The sequence below is a fragment of the Manis javanica genome, chromosome 1 (assembly GCF_040802235.1).
Source record: "Manis javanica isolate MJ-LG chromosome 1, MJ_LKY, whole genome shotgun sequence".
In the NCBI taxonomy this organism is placed as follows: Eukaryota; Metazoa; Chordata; class Mammalia; order Pholidota; family Manidae; genus Manis; species Manis javanica.
In genome coordinates, this window is record NC_133156.1 from 222,325,002 (window position 1) to 222,343,290 (window position 18,289).

Genomic DNA, 18,289 nt, shown 5'->3' on the forward strand with positions numbered 1-18,289 from the left:
GTTTGATTACAAATGAGTGATCAAAGGCAAAATCTGCCAGTAAGCTGAGAACCACACTTACCTCTTATAAAAAAAAAATAAAGCAAATAGTTCTCCAATACTTTTCCATTTTATTAAGGTTAACAAACATGGTATTTATGTATGTAAACATTTACTGTTAAGTTTTCAGTGATGTTTAGATTCTAAATTATCTTTCCATACTTAAGTTCATGTAGGCACACTGGTGTGTATTTTCTAGAAAACACTTATCTTTAGGTAATAAATAGGAATGAGCATAATTTGCAAATGTTACAAAGATGATTCCAAATCTAATTAACTTCTTTCCCAAGCTGCAACCACTCACTAAGCCTTTAATGAAAAGAGAGACCAAAAGCGATTGCTTCAGCGTATCACTGGGTGAGATTCCGGTGACTAAGAAATCCCTGAAAGCAGTAAGCTGTGATTATTGGAAAGCTCAGAACACCAGCAAAGCTACTGCAGAGTGTTTACCAGAAGGCCATAAATTTGTTTTCCTCAGAGGAGCTAGAAACTATAGATCTCCTTTAGTAATGCACTGAAATGGCATTGCCTAGCGTGAATGTTACACAGAAATTCAGGTTGCCTCTTCTTGATCTATTATTTTGGATAAGCTTCTACTATCATAGCATGGCCCTGTAAAGGAAAAAAAGTTCAGTGAGAGCAATGAAAGGAGATGAATCCAGCCAACAGAGGCACCAAAGAACATGGGAAAAATACAGCTCTGGAGTTTGATTCTGGTTCTGATCTTCAAATACTGTGTGATCTTGGAGAAGTTATTAGCCATTCTGGGCCTCAGTTTCTTTTGTAAAATGGGGCTCATGGTGCCTATGTCATCGTGGTTTATGAGCATTAAATTAGCATGCTGTGTGTACATAGACATGTATTTATGTACACATACGTATAAATACACACATCAGAGTCTGTCCAGTAGTCTGATTCCCAGTAGATGCTCTATAAATGGTTTCTATTAAAAGTGATTTTGTATTTTCCATAATGAGCATATATTAACTTTTAAAAACACAAATCATAAACATTGTTTTAGGAAAAAATTAGTTTCGATTCATGGCCTAGTATGTGGTCTATTCTGGAAAATGTTCCATGTGCACTTCAGAAGAATTTGTATCCTGGTGCTTTTGGGTGTAGAGTTCTGTAGATGTCTGTTAGGTCTATCTGTTCTAATGTGTTGTTCAGTGCCTCTGTGTCCTTACTTATTTTCTGTCTGCTGGATCTGTCCCTTGGAGTGAGTGGTGTGTTGAAGTCTCCTAGGATGAATGCATTGCATTATATTTCCTCCTTTAATTCTGTTAGTAGTTCTTCAACATATGTCGCTGTTCCTGTATTGGGTGCATATATATTTTTAATGGTTATATCGTCTTGTTGGACTGACCCCTTTATCATTATGTAATGTCCTTCTTTATCTCATTACTTTCTTTGTTTTGAAGTCTATTTTATATGATACAAGTACTGCAACACCTGCTTTTTTCTCCCTATTGTTTGCATGAAATATCTTTTTCCATCCTTTGACTTTTAGTCTGTGTGTGTGTTTGGGTTTAAGGTGAATCTCTTGTAAGCAGCATATAGATGGAACTTGCTTTTTTATCCATTCTATTACTCTGTGTCTCTTGATTGGTGCATTCAGTCCATTCATTTAGGGTGATTATTGAAAGAAATTTACTTATTGCCATTGCAGGCTTTAGATTCATGGTTAACAAAGGTTCAATGGTAGCTTCTTTACCATCTATCTATCTAACTTAACTTGCTTATTAAGCTATTATAAATGCAGTCTGATAATTCTTTATTTTTCTCCCTTCTTATTCCTCCTTCTCTATCCTTTACATGTTAGGTGTTTTATTCTGTACTCTTTCTGTTTCCTTTGACTGCTTTTGTGAATAGTTGATTTTATTTTTTGCCTTTAGTTAGTATTTGGTTGGTCTGCTTTCTTTGCTGTGATTTTATTTTCTCTCGTGACATCTGTTTAGCCTTAGGAGTGCTTCCATCTAGAGCATTCTCTTTAAAATATCCTCTACAGGTGGTTTGTAGGAGGGAAATTCCCTCAACTTTTGTTTGTCTGGGAATTGTTTAATCCCTCCTTCATATTTAAATAATTGTGCTGGATACAGTATTCTTGGTTCAAGGCCCTTCTGTTTCATTGCATTAAATATATCATGCCATTCTCTTCTGGCCTGTAAGGTTTCCTCTGAGGAGTCTGATGATAGCCTGATGGGTTTTCCTTTGTATGTGATGTTTTTTCTCTCTCCGGCTGCCTTTAATACTCCGTCCTTGTCTTTGATCTTTGCCATTTTAATTATTATATGTCTTGGTGTTGTCGTCCTTGGGTCCCTTGTGTTGGGAGATCTGTGGGCTTCCATGGTCTGAGAGACTATTTCCTCCCCCAGTTTGAGGAAGTTTTCAGCAGTTATTTCTTCAAAGACACTGTCTATCCCTTTTTCTCTCTCTTCTTCATCTGGTACCCCTATAATGGGAATATTGTTGCATTTGGATTGGTCACACAGTTCTTTTAATATTTTTCTTTCATTCCTAGAGATCCTTTTCTCTCTCTCTCTGCCTCAGCTTCTCTGTATCCCTGTTCTCTGATTTCTATTCCATTCATGGTCTCTTGCACCTCATCCAGTCTGCTTTTAAGTCCTTCCAGAGATTGTTTTATTTTTGTATTCTTCCTTCTAACTTGATCCTTTAGCTCTTGCATATTTCTCTGCAGGTCCATCAGCATGGTTATGACCTTTATTTTTAATTCTTTTTCAGGAAGATTGGTTATATCTGTTTCCCCAAGCCCTCTCTTGGGTTTGTCCGGGTGATTCAGGACTGGACCAAATTCTTCTGCCTTTTCATGGCGATAGAGGTAGTCGTAGGCAGGGGGCCTGTGTGTCAGCTGGGAGGACAAACTCCCTTTCTGCTTGCTGATCGCACTGCCCCTCTCCGCTGCCTGTGTCAGTTACCCGCACACCAGGAACAGCGCTCCGGGAAGTCCATAGCCCTGCGGGAGGAGGCAGCCGCACCAGGTGTGCTCTCCTGCGAGAATGGTGCCCCTTCACGTCCTGCCCCGGCTTCCTCTGTCTGAGCCGGGCAGCTGCACTCCACCGGCAGCCCGGGACCTGGCCAGGTCAGCTGTGCACCGGGAGGTGACTCTGGGCAGCTGCTCAGCTGCTTTTGTGGGGTTGCGCCTGTGGGGGAGTGGACGGAAGGCTGTTTATCACTATGAGGGGCTTCAGAGCAGCGTGGCCTCCCAGGGAGCTGGGGTGCCCAAAGCTCCTCAGGATTCCTAGCCTGCTGGGCTGAGTGTGCTGGGATGATGCTGTCCAGATGTGAGGCCACTGTCTCTTTAAGGCTTTCAGAAAGCACTTGCTTTTCTTTTGTCCCAGGGGAGCCGGCAGCAGGGACCAATAACAGGTTGCACTTTTCCTTTTCCCTAATATCCAGCGCACCATGCAATGCGTGTCTGTGCTCCCAGTGCAGATCACTAGGGCTGGTTACTTACCAGTCCTGTGCTTCCACTCCCTCCCCGCTCCGACACCTTTCCTCCCGCCAGTGAGCTGGAGTGGGGGGGGGGGCGCTAAGGTCCCGCACAGCCGTGGCTTTTATCTTACCACCTTCATGAGATGCTGAGTGCTTGCTGATGTAGAAGAAGCCTGGCTGTTGTACTGTATCCTCTGGTCTCTCTTTTAGGCGTAGTTGTGTTTGTTGTATTTTCAGAAACATATATGGTTTTGAGAGGAGATTTATGCTGCCCTACTCGCGCCACCAACTTGGCTCCTCCCATCATTAGCTTGGATTTAAATGGCACCTTCCTTCCAAAGTACTATCAGAATTAAAGTTGTACCTTCTAATCCTCTGCCAAAATAATTTTCTGGTTGTCTGTCAGCAGAAATATTGCTCTAAGGATGTTTTAAAGAATGAAATCAAACCTTCTTGGATGAGCTTCTTTTGTTTCTAAGAAAATGACTTTCCAAGAAGCATGTATGAAGCTGCAGTGACATACCTGCCCTCCAGCTGCACAGGCAGCCACTAAGCCATATTGGCCTCCTTCCTTCCATAACCTATTGGCAGCTGCCATGACCGGCCAACAGCCAGTGGCTCCAAATGGGTGGCCCAGAGACAGTGATCCACCCCAGTTGTTTAACACAGATCTTTGAGGGGCTGGCAACAGATCCATCTTCCTAGACAAAAGGAAGGTAGCATTCTTGATGGAAGTCTCTCTTCCTACTGTGCAGCTGCTAAGTACAAGGAGGATCCTCTGTCCTCACTTTCCTGCTGCTAAAGATTCAGATTCTTACTCGTACTGCTGAAGCGTCAGTATAGGAAAGAGATTACAGAAAGAAATGGGTTACACCGTATTCAGAAAAGAAGGTAAATGAAGAAACTTCACTACCATTTATTTACAGCATTATTTCCATAAAGAAATACTCTGCAAGCCTTAAACCATCTGTTTAAAAATAAACATTTATAATTTCTGTACATTTGTATACACACACACATACACACAGGTGTGTATCGTGCACAAATGATGGCATTATACACACTGTACTTTGCTTTTTATACTTAACATATCTTCTAGATCATTCTATATTAGTATGTAAAGATAGGTCTTATTATTTCTAGCAGATACCAAACATACCCCCAGTATATTTTTAGGTTAATGACTTGTTCAAAATATAAACACCAAAACAATATAAACAGAAGAGAACTAGTATTTCATTTAGTTTTAAACTAATTACCAAAGTCCATTATCAGCTTTTGAAGAGATTGGGCCTTACTTGGGGACAAAAAGTGGCACAAAAGTCTAAGGAGAACTGCAGTTTGATTGTAGGGAATTTCTGTGCAGGTCTAGGATCATTCTGATTCCACACGCTTGGCATTGTACTGTGCCAAGGTTTGGATCAGCCCATCAACTCCAATTCTGCTACTTTCCAGAAGGCAAAAGCAGAGGATTAAATGCCCTTCACAATAACCATGGGCCCTGAATTCAGACTTCAGAAGAGGCCCAGAAACAATGTATTTATCTCAAGACAAGGAAAGGATATCCCTGTTGGAACTACACTACCCAGAGCCACACTAGGTTTTCAAAACAGGGCTGGTTCAATCTAACATTACACTAGGCTTGCTCATGAAAAAGGATGAAAAACAAATGTTATCATATTATTTGACTTACTCTATTCATTTCATGAAAATGCTATCCATATATTAGTCTACTAACAGTATTACCTACTGGGTTACACAAAGACCACTTTTGAAAGTGCCTTAAAAGGAGTAAATAAACTATGTAGGGTGATGGATATGTTCATTAACTCGATCATGGTAACCACTTCACAATGTACATACATATTAAATCCTCACATTGCATACCTTTAAAGGAAATCACATTGTACAATCTAAATATGTACAAGTTTTTATATATCAATAATACTTACTAAACGCCAGCGGGGAAAAGGGTGGGGGGAGAACAGAAGGGAGGGAGGACACAATCATTCCATACTTACGAAGTGCCTCATAGTAAAAATGGAATGCGAATGCCCTCCATCACGACAATATTCCTTATATTGGGTTTGGCTGAGGTTTTCTTCGATTTGGTATGGACAGCTTTAAGATAAAGTTCAAAGAACTATCAATTAAACATTTGAAGTTAGATGACCTTAAACATTTTTTAAAATAGGCATTCTAGGAAGAATCACATGATTCAATGCCAAGTTGCATTGCCATTTACAAAACCAATTCAATAAAAAAAATTTTCTTAAAGCTAAGAAACTGACTACCATTTACAAGTTCCCAAACTATATTTCAGGTAAACTCATGATAATTACACCTAATACTAAGGGTTTTTATGCCATTAACAAAGTTGTTTCTTCTGTCCATCAGTAGATGAATGAATAAAGAAGATACAGTACATATACACAATGGAATATTATTCAGCCATAAGAAGAAAACAAATCCTACCATTTACAACAACATGGATGGAGCTAGAGGGTATTATGCTCAGTGAAAGAAGACAGGTGGAGAAAGACAAGTTGTCAAATTATTTCACTCATCTGTGGAGTATAAGAAGAAAGGAAAAACTGAACGAACAAAACAGCAGCAGACTCACAGAACCCAAGAATGGACTAACAGTTACCAAAGGGAAAGGGACTGGGAAGGATGGGTGGGAAGGGAGGGATAAGGGAAAAAAGGGGCATTACAATTACCACACAGAATGTATGGGGCAGGCACCAGGAAGGCAGTATAGCACATAGAAGAGAAGTAGTGATTCTATAGCATTTTACTACGCTGATGGACAGTGACTGTAATGGGGTATGTAGTGGGGACTTCATAATCGGGGAAATCTCGTAACCACAATGTTGTTCACGTAAGTATATATTAATGATACCAAAAAAATTAAAATAAATAAACAGATTCTTGTTTTCAAATGCTTGACAATCTATAACATTGAATGCAACTGATCTGACAAGTAAGTCTGTCCTTCAGATTAGAAGTTGCCAATAGCTCATACTGTTTACTCTCCACATAGCTTAATATTCTTGCCTTTCTATGCAGAAATAAAGGCCATTTGTTGGGTGACTATTGCCATTCTGTAAAAACCTACAATGCTTCTCATTTGTTTTATTCAATTTGTCACTATTTTCAAGCTAAGAGTCATGATAAAACGGGGAACAAAGATCCTTCTGACAGCTTTAACAGAGATGTGTTAAAGGAGATAAAGGCACAGGAAGGTAAGTGAGGAGACTGGGGCAAACTCATGCATGTGGCTAAAGGTCAGGGTAAGGCAGTGTCAACAGGAAAGGAAAGGAAGGGACTAAGGCAAGAGATTTTATAAAGGAAGATGAGGTATCTTGGTGCCCAGTCAGAAATGGGAAGAAAGGAAAACAAAATTATAAAGGAAGCTTAGAGACTAAGAAAACCTGGCTACTCTACACAGAATGAGAACTGTTTTTGGAAGAAAGGTGACTTAGTTTTTAAAAATGCTGATTTTGAGCTGACAGAGACATGTAGGTGGGTACGTCCATTTGACAGGTAGCTAGAGATGCAAAACTAAAGCACCCTTAAGAGAAGTGAGGTGTAGGTGAGAGAGCTACGAGATTTTGCAGTTTAGAATACAGAGAAAAGAACAGACATGTTTTGTAGTGCCTGCTCACCTACAATACCTTCTAAAGGGGCTACCCTGATTGGAGTGTCTGCCAGAGGGGCTGCCACAGACACCTTGTCCCTAAGCCCACAGCCAAAGCTGATTAGATTCAGGGTAGGTACTGGACAACCAAAAGTCAATCCCCAGAGTGGCCAATCAGTAACCCATGTCATCTACCTACAAGTGATAAGTAGTGCCAGTCAGATTCTCTCTCTTAGGAATCTAAAGCATAGAAGTACCATTTAATTGAAGCTGAGAAGATGTCATGAGGAAGGAACAGGGGGATGGTAAACTGAAGTCATTTGTAAGCCAGAGTTCGGGGCAGCAAAAACTGAGTGAGCAAAGAAGCCAGCAAGAAGTGGAAAGGATATAGACAGAGAAGCAGAAAGGCCAGGAAGAAATATACCATATGGCCAGGAAAGAAACAAAGTTGCTTAGCTCCTGGTACTTCCCCAGTTGTAGTACACTCAAGGCCTCTTTTTTTTTTTTAAGTTATGATTGATATACATTCCTAAGAAGGTTTCACAAGAAAAATAATTTGGTTGCTACATTCACCCATATTATCGAACCCCCCATACCTCATTGCAGTTACCATCCATCAGTATAAGATGCTACAGTCACTACTTGTCTTCTCTGTGCCACACTGTCTATACCATGACCCCCAACACACACCATGTGAACTAATCATAATACCTCTCAATCCCCTCCTCCCTCTCTCCCCAACCCCTCCCCTTTGGTAACGGCTAGTCCCTTCTTGGAGTCTGTGAGTCTGCTGCTGTTTTTTTCCTTCAGTTTTTCTTCGTTGTTAATATTTCACAAATGAGGGAAATCATTTGGGGTCGTTCTCTGCCTGACTTACTTCACTCAGCATAATACCCTCTAGCTCCATCCATGTTGTTGCAAATGGTAGGATTTGTTTCTTTCTTATGGCTGAATACTATTCCATTGTCTATATTTATCACTTCTTCTTCATCCATTCATCTACTGATGGACACTTGGGTTGCTTCCATATCTTGGTTATTGTAAACAGTGCAGCAATAAACATAGGGGTACATATGTCTCTTTGAATCTCAGATCTTCCTTTCTTCGTGTAAATTCCTAGGAGTGGAATTCCCAGGTCAAATGGTATTTCTATTTTTAGTGTTCTGAGGAACGTCCATATTCCTCTCCACAATGATTGAACTACTTTACATTCCCATAAGGAGCAGAGGAGAGTTCCCCTTTCTCCACATTCTCGCCAGCATTTGTTGTTCCTAGTCTTTTCCATGTTGGCCATTCTAACTGGTGTGATGTGATATCTCACTGTGGTTTTAATTTGCATTTCCCTGATAATTAGTGATGTGGAGCATCTTTTCATGTGCCTTTTGGCCATCTGAATTTCTTCTTTGGAGAACTGTCTGTTAATATTCTCTGCCCATTTTTCAATTGGGTTATTTGCTTTTGGGGTGTTGAGGTGTGTGAGTTCTGTATATATTTTGGATGTTAACCCCTCATCAGGTAAGTCATTTACAAATATATTCTCCCATACTGTAGGATGCCTTTTTGTTCTGCTGATGGTGTCCTTTGCTGTACAGAAGTTTTTCAGCTTGATATAGTCCCATTTGTTCATTTTTGCTTTTGTTTCCCTTGCCTGAGGAGTTGTGTTCAGGAAAAAGTTGCTCATGTTTATATTCAAGAGATTTTTGCCTATGTTTTCTTCTAAAAGTTTTATGGTTTCATAACTTCACTCAAGGCCTCTTATCTTAACTTGAATGGGTCCGTTACTTATAATAAGAGACACTTAGTTTTGTGATTTCCCTACATGTGAAGGCTGAGAGAAGACGTGGGACAGAAGGTAAACGTGAGAGGCAGTAGAATCAGGAGAGAACAGTGCATGAGAGCAAAGGCAAGAGGGTATCAAAGAGTACAAGGTGGTCAAAAGTATCAAAGCTCAAGGAGAAAGAGGTCTGAAAAAGGCCACTAAATTTGAAGACTGCAGATTAACCATGACTGACCTGGGAGAGAAACTGATGGCCAGGAAAGTCAGATGACATGCCAGCACGTCACTCTACTTTTAAAGAACTGAACACACGTCCCTTTTATACACTTTGAGATAAAATCCAAACTGTTAACTCTTCTAACAAATTCCCTGCTTTACCTTGTTCCACTTAACTATACGGAAGTTTTTCCCACTGCTGTTCAACATGTAAGAGACGAGCAAGCTCCAGTCCCTCACAACCTTGCTCATTACATCCTCCTTGCCTTCATTCACGCATCCTCTCTTCTGATTGGCCCGTTTGTCCATTTAATTTTTACCTGTCCCACAAGGTCTTGTTCACATCCCACCTCCAAGTAAAGCCTTCCCTGATCAGTGATATACAGTTCATGCATGTAAACATCTATGGCAATCTCTGGGTCAAAAATTCCTTCTTACAAACAATTTAGCACATTATAAAGTAATTATACTAAAGCTATAAGCCACATTTTAAAATAGTATTCATTATGTATTAAACAGTCACCCAGAAGACTCTCATTCTCCATCATATGAACATTGGTTCCTAACCACATTGGAATATTCTCAAAGGCTCCTTTTCATATATTTATGGAGCTATGCGCACACAATAGCAAGACATTGTAAGAATCTCAATTGAATATCTGGGTTCCATTTCCAGTCTGCCAAAAGTTTCTCATTTACAAACATGGAAGCTGGACTACATGACCGCAAATACTCCTCCTCCCAACTTCAAAACCTAGGAGTGTATGGGTGACTGATATACATTCTGTATTATATATATATATATATATACAATAACATCAAAGCAGATAAAAGATGTATCATGTATCATACCACTGTAGCATGTGTTACACCACATAAAACCATTGAAATCAATCAAAATTTCCATAAGACGCTTACATTTCCAGTCCATCCGATGACTGAAATATAATAAATCCTGTATCCCTCTATTCTAATTCCTTCATTCTAAGAGCTCTGTCAAGCAGGAATATTCACACAAGCTTCAGGAGGAATTAGTTAAAAAATTATTGCAACCTAAAACCTGTTTAGTGAGGGAGCACATGGCTGCTACCTCCCTTCAAATCAGCTGACATTCTTTTGTCTCTCCATCACCTTCTTGCACCACTATCATTATCAGTGTCAACACAAATCACTTGTAGGGTGTTAGCCACTAGCGATAGGAAAAGGTTTACAATATAGCTGGGGAAACAGACACACAAGAACAGATAAGGAACAGTACGCAGAAGAATACTCTAAATGCTAGATTAATGCTTTCCCTCACTGGTATTCAGTATGACCTTCACCCAGCTGGCAAGAATCAGGTTTACTTTTGTGACTGGAAAGCAAAGGCCTAGATAAACACTAGAATTAGGGAAAAGGTGAAATGAGGCAGAAAGGAATTATTCTTCAAACAGCTAATCCAAGTCTACATTCTATTTAACATTTAGAAGCCCACAGAAAATATATTTGTTATACGACAACATGAAACTTTTGCAAGGTGGAATTAGGCAACAGATCTCTGAGAATATACTATTTGTAAAACAATATAAAAATATCATCTTGATATTGAGTTTACAGTTTTCAAAGTGCTTCTAGTTATCTCTGCAACTATTTGAAGTTAACAAGACTAGAACTGTTATTGTTTCAGACAACGAAACTAAAGCACAGGGAAGTGACATGACCAGTTCAAGGCCATACTGCCCAGAAACAGGTAGAACTGGAACAGAGTAGAGGTCTTCTAAATCCTACTAAGGTGCTCTTTCTGCTAAGTCATGACCTAAGTAGGAACACCGCAATAAAATCAAAACCAAAAGACATAGGTCAATACAGGACCTGGGCAAGGAGAACAATGAACTTGTGAGGGAGGCCAGAGAAAATACATACCAACAGCATGTTCTGTAAACATAGATAGTCAACAGTGAAGTCACGGAGTTTACCACGGGACTAAATGACCATAGAAAATCTACAAATTTCCTTACCTTTTCATTTCATATTGGCCAAACAACCTTCTTTTATTATCTACTTACCCACTCACCTCTTTCTCAGGAATGGATCCTCCGGTTTATCAGAGAAGAAGGTATTTATTAATAGAGAAGCCTATCAGTAATGCCAAGTTAAAAAGTTAATTAGTGGCTCCACAATACTCTAAAGAGTGTTTGTGAGCTAATCATTTCCCGGACTGACAGCCAGTGAGTGAATAAACTGATCAGTAAGGTTCATGAACATCCAACTCTATCTGGCTCCAAATTCCAGAAAGCAGCCTCCTGTCAAAATCCTCCAGCCCAACCCAACACCATGTAACATCATTACTGCCTGGCCCTATGTTGTTTTAATTTGAAGGCAACAGTGATGTTCATGTTGCTCATAAAAAAGGTGAATTAACAAATTAGTTTTGGTTTTTATTAAGAATTCATAAACCTAGAATCTAGAATCTAACATTTAAATCAGAAATGTTTATTTTACACAGTATTGTACCTGGGGCAGCTTGTAGCTGGGACGAACAGCTCAGAGGTCTTAAAGCTGGAAAAAAAAAATAAAGTTTACAAAATGCAATACAATTCAGTAAGTAAAACGCTTATAAATCCAAATCTAATCTTACAAAAGAAAAACCAAATTAAACTTACAAAATCTGTGGGCCCATTTTGACGTACTGGGAAGACTTTTAAAAGTGTAAGTCAAGATGGAAGTCATTGTGAAATCTAAAAAGAAGATGAGAAATACATCCTGGATTATTTGAATGTGTAGTTTATTTTGTAATCTATGATCTCTGATAACCTCATCCATGGCTACAATAAAATACTTACAATTTAATCTATTACAACCCTCTTTCTTCTAATATTATTATTACAATGTTGAAACCACTTTCAGTATGAAACCACTATTCTATTACACCCTTCATAAGGGATGACAACACTGAGACATACAAGGACTGAGGGCTTTACCCAACAATCCATACCTAGTAAGAGGCGGAGCTGGGATTTGAGGTCAGACAGTCTAGCTCCAAAGTTTATGCTCTTCTCTAGGGCCAAAGAAGTTGAGAGATTGCTGAACAGGAAAATGAAGCCCCCAGTGTTAACTTCCTGATTTTGAAGATGGTATTGTGATTATGTAGAATGCCTAATGGAATGTTTGTATTTGAAGGGAATACACAGCAAAGTATTCAGGAATAGTTTGGTAAATCATCCACTTACTCTCAACAGCTGTAAGAAAAAGTTGTGTACTGCACTTGCTACTTTTAATATAAGCTTTATGCTGTTCCAAAATAATAAAAACTGTTCAAACCCCATACTAAAAAATGTTCAAAAAATATTAACCACTGCCCTAAATTCCTAAAAATGAGTTCCAACAAATTAGTAGGGAAAAAAATGGACAAAAGATATGAACAGTTTACAGAAATGGAAATAAAAATGGCTTAGATACATGAAAAGATGTTCAAACTCACTCGTGAAATGCAAATTAAGAACACACAGAGATACAATATTTGAACTCTCAAACCACAGACTCAAAGGTTTGTTAGACGTGTGCTGAGAGTACGCACAAACAGGCACTCTCATATCCTGCAGCTGAGTGTGTAAACTGGTGCAGCCTATAGGGCGTGTAATTTAGCAACTGTCAAAACTACAACTGCACCTGACTTTTGATCCAACAATTCCACTTCCATGAATTTACTTCACAGATGTTATTTACACACATGGGACATGACCTTTGTTGTCACTATCTATAATAAGAAAAGATTAGAACAACCAACAGAGAACTGGCTAAGTAAAAGGCTTCCAATGTATGACATAAACCACCCATGCTATAACCACCCGGTGAAATATTATACAGCTATAAAAGATAAGTAATTTATATGCCAATGTGGAACCCTTTCAGATCTGTATTAAGTGAAGAAAGCAACATGCAAAATAGTGTGTAAGCTGCTATCATTCATGTTAATAAGAGAAAAAGTGATATATACATTTCCTTGTAACTGCATAAAATATTCCTGCAAGTAGAGATAAGATGTTAAAGGTTGCTGGAAGGAAGGGAACAGTTAACGTGACGGGGCTACGGAAGATCTGTCAGTGTACATCTTTTACAATTTCTCAATTTAGGAACACATTTTAACTTCAAAAACAAATGGTAACAATAAACTGGTGAGATTTGCCATTGAAGGCCGTGGTAGCCAGCCTCCAAGATGGTCCCAATAATCTCTGGTTTGGTATTCACACCCTTGCACAGTCGCCTCCCACACTTTACCACAGTTGGTTTGTGTAAACAAACAAAATGTGTCAGCAGCAATTGTATGTCACTTAGACTACAGGAAATACTGCAGTTTTGGTCTTGGTCTCTCTGAGGTCCCTCACTCTGGGAGAAGACAGCTGGCATGTCTGGAGCAGCCTTATCAAGAGGCCCATGTCGTGAGAAACTGCTGTCTCCAGCCAGCAGCCACTTCAGTGAGCCTGGAAGAGAAACCGCTAGCATATGAAGGCAGGCAGGCAAACTTCCAGGTGACGGCGACCGTGGCCAACCATCTCACTGCAATCCTGCAGGAAACTCGTCAGAACAACCCAGCCAAGTGGCTCCCAGAAACTACAGGAGATAGTACATTTTTTATTGCTTTAAAATGTCACATTTCTGGATAATTTGTTACACAAATACAATAGATAACAGAAAAGCCTTGTTTAACTTCTCTTGGGTCTTTATAGACTAAAAAGACCCTATGGCTAAAACGGAAAATAAAATCATTGTTCTCCAAATATGTGGATTGGAAAGAGATGAATGAATCCAAGCTCTGGGTTCACCAGCCTAGGGATACTCAAAGGCCTTTAGCCAGGGAGACAAAAAGTGGCCATGAGACGGGCACCACTGTCTCTAGAAGCTACACAGGATGCCACATGAGTCTGGCATACAAATTCCCTTAAGAAAATAAAGTTCATCCTGAAATAGAGTTCATGAAAATAGCTGAGAAAATGTTGATAAAGAAAAAGGGGGACCTTGCTCTAATAGTTATCAAAACTTGCTATAAAACACTAGTAATTAGATGTGCAATTCTGGCACAGGAAGAAATTAATCAACAGAAGAGGATGTAGCAAGTTCAGAAACAGACTCATGTGTATGAGAATTAAGTATATAATAAAGATAGCACTTCAAGTAAGTGGGAGAATGATGAATTATGCAATAGATTTGCTGGGCAAATGGCTAACCATTTGGAAAGAAATGTAGGTACATAATCCATACAGTAAGTACAAGTAAATTCCAGATGGATTTATCTAAATACATATTTTTTAACACAAAAATACTAGAAGACATCTGAAATTTTTTATAATCCTGGGTGGGAAAAAGGCTCCCTACATATGACACAAAACCCAGGGGCCATAATGGAAACGAATAACTAATAAATCTGGTTTACCAAACATTTTAAATATCTACACACCAAAGATACTAAAATAAAGTTAAAAAGTAAACAATATATTCACAAAAAATATTTGTAACATGTAAAACAGACAGAGGATTAATACCCATAATCCATAAAGAGCTCTGTACATTGCAGGAAAAAGAGGAACAATCTTTAATGGAATCTGATTTTTAGCCCAATACCCACTTCAACCCATTATGTAGATTTACATAGGGTTGAATCTAGTCCAACTTCAGAGTTTAAGCCAATCAGAAACATCTCATTCTCTTTGCCAAGGACACTGGTTCAGGTTAACCTATCAGGTATGGAAGGTATTACCAGACCACTGAAATTGATTTCAGGGTGGTCTAGTCGGCCTGACATTGAAATCCTCTGCCTGGAATTCTGGAACACAAATCTCTCCTAAGGTTTTGCACAACCACAGCACTTTGCGAACATGAAAAAAGCTAATCTAAAGATAGAGCTAATCCCCAAAGCGGACAGAGCAGAGAATTTCAGAAAAACTAGAGCCCTGATTGAATCATCTCTGAAACCCACCATCGTGGTGTTGTGCTTTTCAGTTCCGTGAGTCATTAAATCCCATGCAATAAGCCAATTTTCAATGAATTTTCTGTTATTTGAAACTGAAAGACTTCCTCCTAATACATGACCAAAAGGAAAAAATAAAATGAAAAATTCACATTAGAAATTAAAATGTCAATTTTAAAAGTGCAACCTCACTAACAGTAAAAAAAATTGAAGTAAAACAAGATACCATTTTGGGATTATCAGATTGGCCAAAAAAAAAAAGTTTGGTTAATATAGAACTCTAGTAAGAAGGCATCTATTTAGGTATCTGCATGGCAGTTGACAGAAGCGTAAACTGCCGAGATCTTTTTGAAAGACAATTTTCAGTTACCTATCAAAATCTGAACTGTGAATTTCTGAGACCAGTAATTAATTCCTCTTACCGGTCTTTAACCTATAAATACTCAAGGGGTATGTGTAGCATACATAGATCTCTGGCCTATAGAAATACTCAAGGTGTTCACGGTAGCATTGTTTACATTGCTGGAAAACAAACTAATATAAATACACATCAGTAGGAAATGGTTAAATAAATTATAATACAACAAACCATGGAATACCATGTAGCAGTTTGGAAAGAAAAATGAAACATAATGACATACATGTATATACTGACATGGAAGATGCCCATAATACATACAAAGTGAAAAATATATATTAAGATGCAGAATATGTATAGTGAGACTCATTTTATGAAAGAGAAAATAAAGTCCATAGAGTCTTAGCTGCAAGGGATAATTTTATTGTTTACTTAAAATTTTTACGTGCATTTTGTTTTTAATGTACAATTCTAGTTTTATTTAAAATCTACATATATTAACATTTTATACATAAAAAAATAATAAATGCATAAAAAAACTCTGGAAAAATGTGAAGCTTAATGTTAATGATAGTTATCTCTGGATGATGGAATTATAGGTGTATTTACTTTCTTTAGACTCTCCTGTGGTTTCCGAAAAAAATTATATAAAATATATATTCCTTTAATAATTCTTTTTAAAGTAGAGATTTCAAAACAAAGAGGGACTAGCAAATTACTCTATGGGAAGGTTGAACTTTACTGTCATTTGCTCTAACCTTTAAGAAATACACATTTTGACTCAAGGATTTGGGGTAGGGGGTGGGCATGGAAACTCTAAGTAGCACGAGCTTGAGTAGGGTTCAGAACTACGGAAAGATGGAACAAGTTGCAGACACCTACGAAAAAAGGGGCTAGCCAAATAATGAAAGCAACATGGAGTGTCTTTAACAGCTCATCTTCACAATATTAAGACACGATGTAATGGTTAAGAGTACAGACTCTAAAACCAGGCTGTCCAAAGCCAAACCCTGGCTCCACCCTAGCTGTATGAGTTTAAGCATAACTTACTACTAAGGCAGAGAAAGATTAAGCAACCGGGTAATTCAATCCATCTGTAAGATGTAGAATATTCCAGTACCTACCTGATAGGATTTTTGTGAGGAATAACTACATTAATATCCTTAATGCACTCAGAACAGTTCCTGATACACAGTAAGGGTTATACATGTATTTACTATTCATAACAGTGCATGGTGGTATAACTGTACTTAGTTCCCCTCTGTGGAAGCCACAGTAAGAAACGTAACATTTCTGTCCTGACAGAGCTTATGATTTTGATAAGAGCACAGGGTAAAAAAAGTTATGAGCCAAAAGAGTCATCAAAATTAAGGGTTGGCAAAGGACAACCCCTGGGCCTTGAGCTAACAATACTTTTTACATTTCAATCAGGTGCTGAGTAAAACAAAACAAAGACTTTATATAAGGCAGAGATCAATGTGGGTTTGCAAAGCCTAAACTATTTATCTGGCCCTTAAGGGAAGTTTGCCACCCCTGATCTAAATAAGTGTTATATGGAATTCGGAGCAGAAGAGAGCATTAGGTGGACAGGAGACAAGCTTTGAATTGTAAAAATATTTTGAGTTGGAGGGCCTATGAAAGTCATAAAGAATCCTTTTTGGTAAGTGAAATCATCACTAGTCATCCAGTTCCTGTAAAGTGCTTACAGCAGTGGAGGACTCCCTATTTCACTGCAGCTTCAAACAGAAACCTCTCTTCTTTCTTTCTGTACTTCTCATTTCAGCCTCGACTTCCTGCCATTTCCCTCTGGCCACTCTTGATCCCCCTCTCGCGGAACAGTCAATGTGGTGAGCAGTCAGACATATTCCTGGCTCTGCCACCTAAAGGAAAAATAACATAAGCTCTCTGAGCCTCCCAAAGTTCAGCTAGAAAATGCGAGTAACAATTTGAGATCAGGAGGATTAAAAGAGATTGCGTGAAAGTGCCTAGAGGGCTCTCAACACTACTTCCTTTTGGAATCAAATGCCTTTACTCGAGGACTCGAGACTATCTTCCCAGCACAAGAACAGCTACCATGGGGTGCGGAGTTCTAGACTAGAAGTTAGTAGGTGTAGGTTTAAGTCCTATTTCCAACCACCTGTGATCATGGGTAAAATCACTCTGATTCAAGCGCCTCACCGAGGAAGTCAAGGGGACACGTAACCAGACAATCGCCAGTTACCTTTTGGTTGTTAGATCCTCTGGAGCGCTGGTTCACCAAGCAGTAAATTGAAATATCTCAACTCCCTCAAACTCAAGTCCCAAAAGATCACATGATCGAGTCCCACTCCCAGTAGCAGGAATGGGGTAAACCCACGCCGGTTCTAAATCTCTGTGCTGCGAACCCGGCTACAGGAAAAGCAAGTGAACAACAAACACTGCCTATACACAGACAAGGAAACAGTTCGTTACTCTGCGACGGTAAATTAAAAACACAGGTGATACGGCTGTGAGAGCTACACAGAAAGATAGTCCAAGTCACAGCGCCGAACGCGTTGGTACTGGAGGACCCCACTGGAAGAGCTTTCTTCGCTTGTGTTCTCTCCAACTCCAGTCCCCGAGGAGGGGTATGGCCGCCGGCACCGCGAAAAATCTGGGAACGGAAGTGCGGCTCTCGCTGGGGGAAAGGCCAGGCGGAAAGCCGAGCGCAAGCACAGTCTCACCTCAAAAAGACTGCTTACAGCCCAACTGCCAAGCTAGGTTCAGATGCAAGTGACGGGACGCGTCCCGACTAGGAGGCGGGTCTTGCCTAGGCTTAGGTCCTTCCTAAGTCCGGGCGCTTCCCGGGTCTCTCGGGCTGCCAGGCGCTCGCCTGACTGGAGA

The 18,289-nt window shown here is 39.4% G+C and overlaps 1 long non-coding RNA gene across 7 annotated transcripts; it reads right to left on the bottom strand.

Annotated features, from left to right (window-relative positions):
* Positions 1–90: 90 nt before the first annotated feature.
* On the bottom strand, positions 91–18,241 carry LOC118966968 (uncharacterized). Of its 7 annotated transcripts, none has more exons than XR_005053723.2 (8): positions 18,130–18,211; positions 17,134–17,307; positions 15,079–15,179; positions 11,768–11,842; positions 11,619–11,663; positions 5,514–5,613; positions 4,016–4,318; positions 91–651 (listed from the first exon to the last, which is right to left on the bottom strand). It is a non-coding gene; the product is annotated as an uncharacterized lncRNA (long non-coding RNA). The 7 variants fall into 7 exon arrangements; XR_005053722.2 differs by having other exon boundaries at positions 4,016–4,315; positions 17,649–18,164; XR_005053720.2 differs by having other exon boundaries at positions 17,649–18,164.
* Positions 18,242–18,289: the final 48 nt, after the last annotated feature.